Genomic DNA, 6,633 nt, shown 5'->3' on the forward strand with positions numbered 1-6,633 from the left:
AAAAAGTAGAAGGCAGCGATGAGCAGAAAAGGAAACCTCGTGAGTGTCTCTTCCCCTCTTGGCTTCTCCTCGCTCAGATGGAGAAGAGGAGGGGAGGCTGGAGCTCCCGCAGCCGGGCTTGTCTCCCGGAGAAGTTCCTGCAACTCCAGCACAGAGCAAACCTCTTCCCTGACAAGAGCAGGAGAGGGGCTGTGAGCTCTTGAATGCATCCGCATGTTTCCTGAACACCCTTAAGAGGCGTATGCACCACAAAAAAAGCTGGTTATCGCTGGGTTTCAACATTTCCACGAAAGCCAGGAGCTGCAGCGAGCGGCCAAAAGCACCATTTTCCCCGGCGAAACACGGCTGGGGCGCTTACACCGCCTGGCAGCCCAGATTTGGATATGTGGGATTTGGGATGAGCTTTTTAACTCAAGAGCGGGCTCTGCTTCCCCGTGGGCATCCCAGCAGCCGCTGGAGCAGGAGCTGGGAGCTGGGAGCCAAGTGGCTTTGCTCCCTTCCCCCTTCCCGGCTCCATCAGCAGCTTGTTGAGACGAGCCGGCGCTGGCTGCCGCACGCTTGGCAGCCAGGGAGAGGGGAGCCTTGCCCAGGTTTGGCTGGGCGAGTTCCCCGGGTCGTGCACAGCAAATCTGGGATAAAATACACTAAATAGATTGTCCTCTCGTAATTTGGGGAACAAGGAGGTGCGGCAGTGGCGAAGGCACATGGACACGGGGTGCAGGCACAGCTGATACGCGGCGCCTGGGGGGTGAAGGATTACCAGGCAGGGTCCTGCTATCACATCAGAAAATAATTATATGGTTACACAAAACTGGAATGAAGGAGAAAGGGAAGCCCAGGGGTCCCTGCATGATTTTAAGGCAATTGCTCCCCAAATGAGCTTTTGCCGATGGGCTCAGTGGTTGACCTGCAAGAGAAGAGTCCCCGTGCCAGAGCAGGTGCTGGCTTTGCAGGTTTTCCTTTTACGTGGCCCATCTGGTGCCCATTAAACACTGTTTTTTCAGACTATCAGGGAGCACTCGCATCACGTTTCCAAAGATTTTTCTACTTCCATTAGAAAAAAGAAACTTTTTAATGTGCGAGTGGGGTGTCTCCATGGGCCTTAGTCACAATGTACCTGAAAAAAGCACCTTGACACTGATTTTTCAGCTAACGGTGACACATCATGCCAAAAAAGATCATCTCCCCCTTTTTTCCCCCCCCTAAGAGCTTGTTGCATCAAGCAGGGGCTGAGGGCCAACAGCTGGAAGCAAGAGTGAGGCAGCAGAGGCAATCGGGAGATTTGCAACCCGGCCAAGGGCTCTGCAAACCTCTGCCAGCACCCGCCTCTCCTCCTTCCACAGCCCCCTCGGAAAGGCAGGGGGAGAGGAGGAGCAGGCCTGGGGCACCGGCAGCGCTCTTCGGAACCCACGGCAAGCGCGGGCTTCGTTATCGATGTTTACATCGTTCTTTCCTGTTTCCTTTTTTGTACTAAAATTGGAAATCCCCAGCGTGGCCAGGCTGCCGTTGGACACTCCTGGCAGCCGTGTTACTGAGCATAAACAACCAGGGAGCCCTTTACTGCACTATATATGGACAAAGAGTCAAACTCCCTTTTTAATTTTGAAATAAAATGCACCCCTCCCCCCATAAAAAGCACACGCTTTCATTTTAAAGCGTGCTTACTCCTTGCAGTTTGTTTCATCTGAGATAGCTCCGCTGGAGAACATTCCCTACAAGCCAAAAAGCAGAAGTGCAGGGTAAAGCGAGCATCCAGGGCACCGGTTTCTGCCTTCTGCATGAAACGTTGCAGGCTGTTTTGTTTATCATGTGGAAAAGAGCCCGGAGGGCGTTTGGATGGAAGCAAAACTGCAAACGGCTGAATTGCGTAACCAGGAATCACGGCCGCGTATCACCGTCTTCCTCGCAGCTCAGAAAGGACACGGCAGCGGCCGAGAGCTGCAGGATGCACGTAGGATCTGAGCTTCCTCCGTGGATGCTGATGTGACAAACCCCACCGCCTCCACGGAGCTTTTCCTGGGTCTCCCCGCCCGTGCGAGACGTGGGGAATAACGGCGTTGCAGAAAGCTTTCCCCGACGTCACGTTTCGCTTCGCCGTACGCGGCTTTGCGGATAATCTTTTTAAGCACCTCCCAATGTCCTGCTCAGCATCCAGTACGCTTCCGCATGGGAGAATTGGTAAAATTGCATTAAAAGGGCGTTAGGATCAGACCACCAGCTTTCATGTCAGTGACTGGAACAGTCACGTTGCAATAACCGTCTTGCTGAAAAAAAAAAAAAAAAGGCAAAAAAAAAGCTGGGGTTGTTTCGCTTAAAAACAATAAGCACATAAATTATTCTTCATGGCTACCTACTTCCCTTCTCCCTGACCACACAACGTTTACCGCGGTTACTCTGGATCCAACGAGGGTTTGTAGCTGCTTGTAAATCTGGGCAGTTTTTCCCCCTCCAGCTCGTCGAGAGCATCGAGCCTGGGAAGGTCACGTAATCTGCTCCTGGGCAGAGGCTGCGCAGAGGCGCACGTGCCAGCCTGCCGACTTGCCGCTCACCACGGTGTGCAAGAACTTCATCTCCCAACAGCCCAGCTCAAGCTTTTCCTATAGGTTGGAAGAAATTCTGGTCTCAAAAATAGAGATGAACAAGGTAGGTGCCCTGAATCCCGGCAGTCGGCTGCTTGAAGGAGATGATGCTCAGCCGTGGCTTCCTCTCACAGTTCCTGGCTTACCAGAAGTCGCCAGGGGGAGAGGAACCATTTTGAGTGTTCACCACGAAAACCATCCTACACCATGAGAAGTGGGTTTGCAAGTCTTGCTTCGAGAAGGTAATTAATTGCTCGCAGTGTGCGAAGTAATCAAGTCCCGTTGAGACCTGATTAACTCCAAACTGATGGAATCGCTGACACTGTTAGCACAGTCCTGGGTGTAATTTTGCTGTGGGTCAACTTGAACACCTCCAAATAACTCCTGAGGAGTTAGCACGGGCCGTGGATGGTTTCAGGAGGCCGCTGGGATAAAGCGACTCTTCTCCTGGGGCTAAGAGAGTTCAGTAGTGGGGATGTGGCCAGACTTTGTCAGTGGTCCTCGAGGCCTCAGAGTTGTTGAATTTACTAATATCGTTGTTGCTGCTGAGGTCAAAATCAGGAAAAATAAGAGAAACTCTCCAAATCCAGATGGCTTTTGTTAAGGTTGGGATTTTAGGCAAATATTCTCCACGTGTGCACCAATACAGCTGGCGTTCAGGTGCGGCACAAGAAGGAAGGGTTGAAGGAAACCATTTTAGATGATGTAGCCTCCATTTTAGACAGACACCATGTCCCACGGAAGAGGCTCCTCACTTCCAACGGCCAACCTCACAGTGCTGACAAGCTCTGAAGGGTCCTGCGGGATGCAACACCCCACAAATGGGGGAAGAAGTCTGATTTCACAACCGGATGGCCCTGACGAGATGTGACTTCGATGAGTGCCTGCATCTGGGAGGGCTTTTAGCTCTTCTTCTGCTGGTGTCAGCTGTCAACGCTCGGTTTGGGAAGGAGGGCGATGAGCAATGACGGGGTGGTTGACTTGCGTAAGTCAGCGCAATTGCAGCCGTCAGGAAGACGAGTTTCTGTTTCAGGAAACCCAAATGGCAGCATCGAAATTCATGGAGGATGCTTTTTAGGAAATTTTCATACTTTTCTTCAACTGCACAGTTGATAAAAATTTACTTAGTTTTCCCCTCCCCACATTTCTTCCTCAAATGTCTTGATGCCATGAGCTGAGGATTTTAACAGCACCACGTTCCAAAGACTGCACGAATTAACAACTTTAAGATTGACACCTGGATTTTCCCAGTCTGGAGTTGCTCAGATTACAGTATGTGTTGGTCCTTTGTGACAGCAATGATATGCAGGAAAATCTAGTAAAAAACCTCCAGTTTATTTGGTTAATTTGGTATCGGTAGCTTGGGTCTGATTCACCTCCTATCAAAACAAAATTAATGATATTAATAGATTCAAAATGTCAATTAAGTGGTTTATCCTGAGCTCATGTATTCAGAAATTAATAATCCCTTGGGGTTGAGGGACAGAGGCCAAAGAGAAATGCCAGGCAGTGCAGTGGGTGGGTAAAACCAAGCCAAACTTATTCAACTGCTCAGCGTTGTTGGACTCAAACTAACAATATTAATTGAATTTAAAGCTGTGAGTAATGGTCATCCCGTGGACATGGGTTTTTTATGTATGGCATTTTTTTTCCCATTGTGTTTTTTTTCCCCATTTTAAAATGTTGCACAATTAATTAAAAAAAAAAAAAAGGGTGTGTTTCTCACATAGCAATATTGGGAACACTACAAAGAAAGTTAAAAATCCCCAACACCCCAGAAATAAGCATATCTTAGTTCTACTACACAAAACAAGCGAAACCATCACCAAGTATTTTTAATTGGGGTTTCTTATTTATGGGATTGTGGAGATTCACCAAGATTCCCTGTCAAATTCTGAGACCAAGGTTTCGTGAGATAGGAAAGGAAACCTCTGTTGTAGATAACCGGTTTAAAAATTTTGAGAAACCAAGGGTAGGAATAAATATTTTCATGTCCATTCCCCAAGGTAGGAGGATAACAGATGGAATCCCTCACAGATCTGGACCGGGCGATCTGTTGTTCAACACGTCATTACAAAAATCTAACCAGGGAGTGAGTTGTGAAGTGACAACATCTACAGGCAAAATTGTCCCAAACAGCCGTACCTGAAACCTGGGAAAGATCTCTCAGCACGATGCGATGAGGAGATACAATGGCAGATGTGACTTAATGTCAGTTAAGAAACACATCTTGGAAAAATTATGCTAATCACATGTATACAGTCACAGGCTCTAAATCAGCTATTACCTCTCAGCAATAAAGAAATCTGGGGGTGATTGTTGATAGTTGTCCGAGAAGACCAGCTTGACACTCAGCTGTTGGCAGCTGTTAGAAAAGAAGCCAAAATAGTAAACATCATTATGCTGATGTAGAATGACGTGCTACATTTTGATGACCGGTGCCAATCTGGCCACCCCATCTCTGAAAGAGTATGTAAACCTCCTAATGTTACAGAGAAGGGTTATCATGGTTAATCAGAGGGAGAAGTCAGCTTCTGCGTGAAGGGAGTCTGTGAAGGACGTGACTGGTGGGGCAGGGAGGGAGAACGTGATAGAGCTCCTGACTCACAAATAGTGCAGGGACAAGGAAGGAATAATTAGGCAGTAAACACCTAAGACAAAAGCTGGAGACACTGAAGAAATTCCCAGGCAAACAAAAGCAAATAAATGTTTTCACGTAACACATCGGCCCCTGGTGAAACTGCAGCGGCAGGATATGGAGGAGACCAAACGAATTAAAAGGGTTCAAAAAGGGACTAAAGAAATTAATGGATTAGAGGTGCATTAGTGCTATTAAACACAATAGGCGGATGCTCTCCAGATTAAAAGTGGGACTATTAACCACAGAAAAGCTTTCTGCCCTACATGAAATGATCTCAATGCAAGATCTCAAAGGCCGCTCCCATGACACGCGCTCATCGTCGGTGCTACCGCGCTCCTCACATTTGGCGATGTCACAGGGTGTCAGCTCCAAACCTTCTCGTTTGGGGGTCAGGAACACTGACGTATCGATGAGTTTTACACACCAGTATCAAGCACGTTACATTTTACTGGTATATAAAGGAATTAGCTGCCCAGGACCGAGATATTTAAGCAGTGGATCACACACACATACTGCTCTCATTGTATTATTAAACACCCTAACACTACACCTATACCAAATCTCTAAATCTGGACTATAGACAGGCACCGTTAGTACTTTTCTTCCTCAGATTTAGCCCACTTAGCTTACTTTTGGCTAAAATTTAATCTGACATCAACCCCAAACTCTTGACAATACAGGCAGAATTAGTGCCATGAGAATCAGTCGAGCTGGGAAGGAGAGAGGTCAAATAATGTCCTAAGGGGAGACTTTTCCATGGTTTTGGAAGGATTTTGCAAGATTTGGGACAGACAGCTGATCAGTGCAATTATTTATTCATTCATGCATTTATGGCAGTTTTTTTAATGAGCTGTAAATGTTTTTTTTAAAACACGGGGGTGAAGAAATACTTCTGGAAGCAGGAAGCGTCTGTGCATGATGCTGTGGCCATACTCTGCGCCTGGGCTGGGTATCCAGCCTAGGCAGGACTGGGCTTACTTGCAACGCAGATGAGCGTCTACAGCTCAACACTCCTTCGCTTCTTGCACTCTATAAAACAACAAAATCAAAACACAAGCTCACTTTCCCTAAACTTTAACCAAACTTTCCCCTCTTTTAAGGAAATAAGACCATTTTTGGCCCACATATGCCAACCCGAGGCTGACCCACCACCTTTACTCTCCCGGTGAGGAGCAGGAGCGCCGCGGCTGAGGGCAGAGCCTCGCCCCTTCCCTCGGCGGGAGCTCGCGCCCCTCCGACGGCGAGGGGAAGGCGGGAGAGGGGCCGGCCAGGCCCTCGGGGCCCTCCACCCCACGGCGGAGGTGACCGGCGGAGGGAAGGAGGGCGGGTCGCCGAGTCACAAGCACCCCTCCAGCTGCCGGGAAGAGGGCCAGCCCCTGGCACAGCCCCTCAGGGGCCGCGGGGCGGGCGCCG

At 48.7% G+C, this 6,633-nt stretch overlaps 1 long non-coding RNA gene across 2 annotated transcripts; it reads right to left on the bottom strand.

Annotated features, from left to right (window-relative positions):
• Positions 1-28: 28 nt before the first annotated feature.
• Positions 29-6,627, bottom strand: LOC113478758. Of its 2 annotated transcripts, none has more exons than XR_003398136.1 (3): positions 6,373-6,627; positions 4,867-4,944; positions 29-3,785 (listed from the first exon to the last, which is right to left on the bottom strand). It is a non-coding gene; the product is annotated as an uncharacterized LOC113478758 (long non-coding RNA). The 2 variants fall into 2 exon arrangements; XR_003398135.1 differs by having other exon boundaries at positions 29-3,958.
• Between the last annotated feature and the right edge of the window lie 6 nt (positions 6,628-6,633).

Source organism: Athene cunicularia (assembly GCF_003259725.1).
Source record: "Athene cunicularia isolate RWA chromosome 3 unlocalized genomic scaffold, athCun1 chr3_part1, whole genome shotgun sequence".
NCBI classification, from domain to species: Eukaryota; Metazoa; Chordata; class Aves; order Strigiformes; family Strigidae; genus Athene; species Athene cunicularia.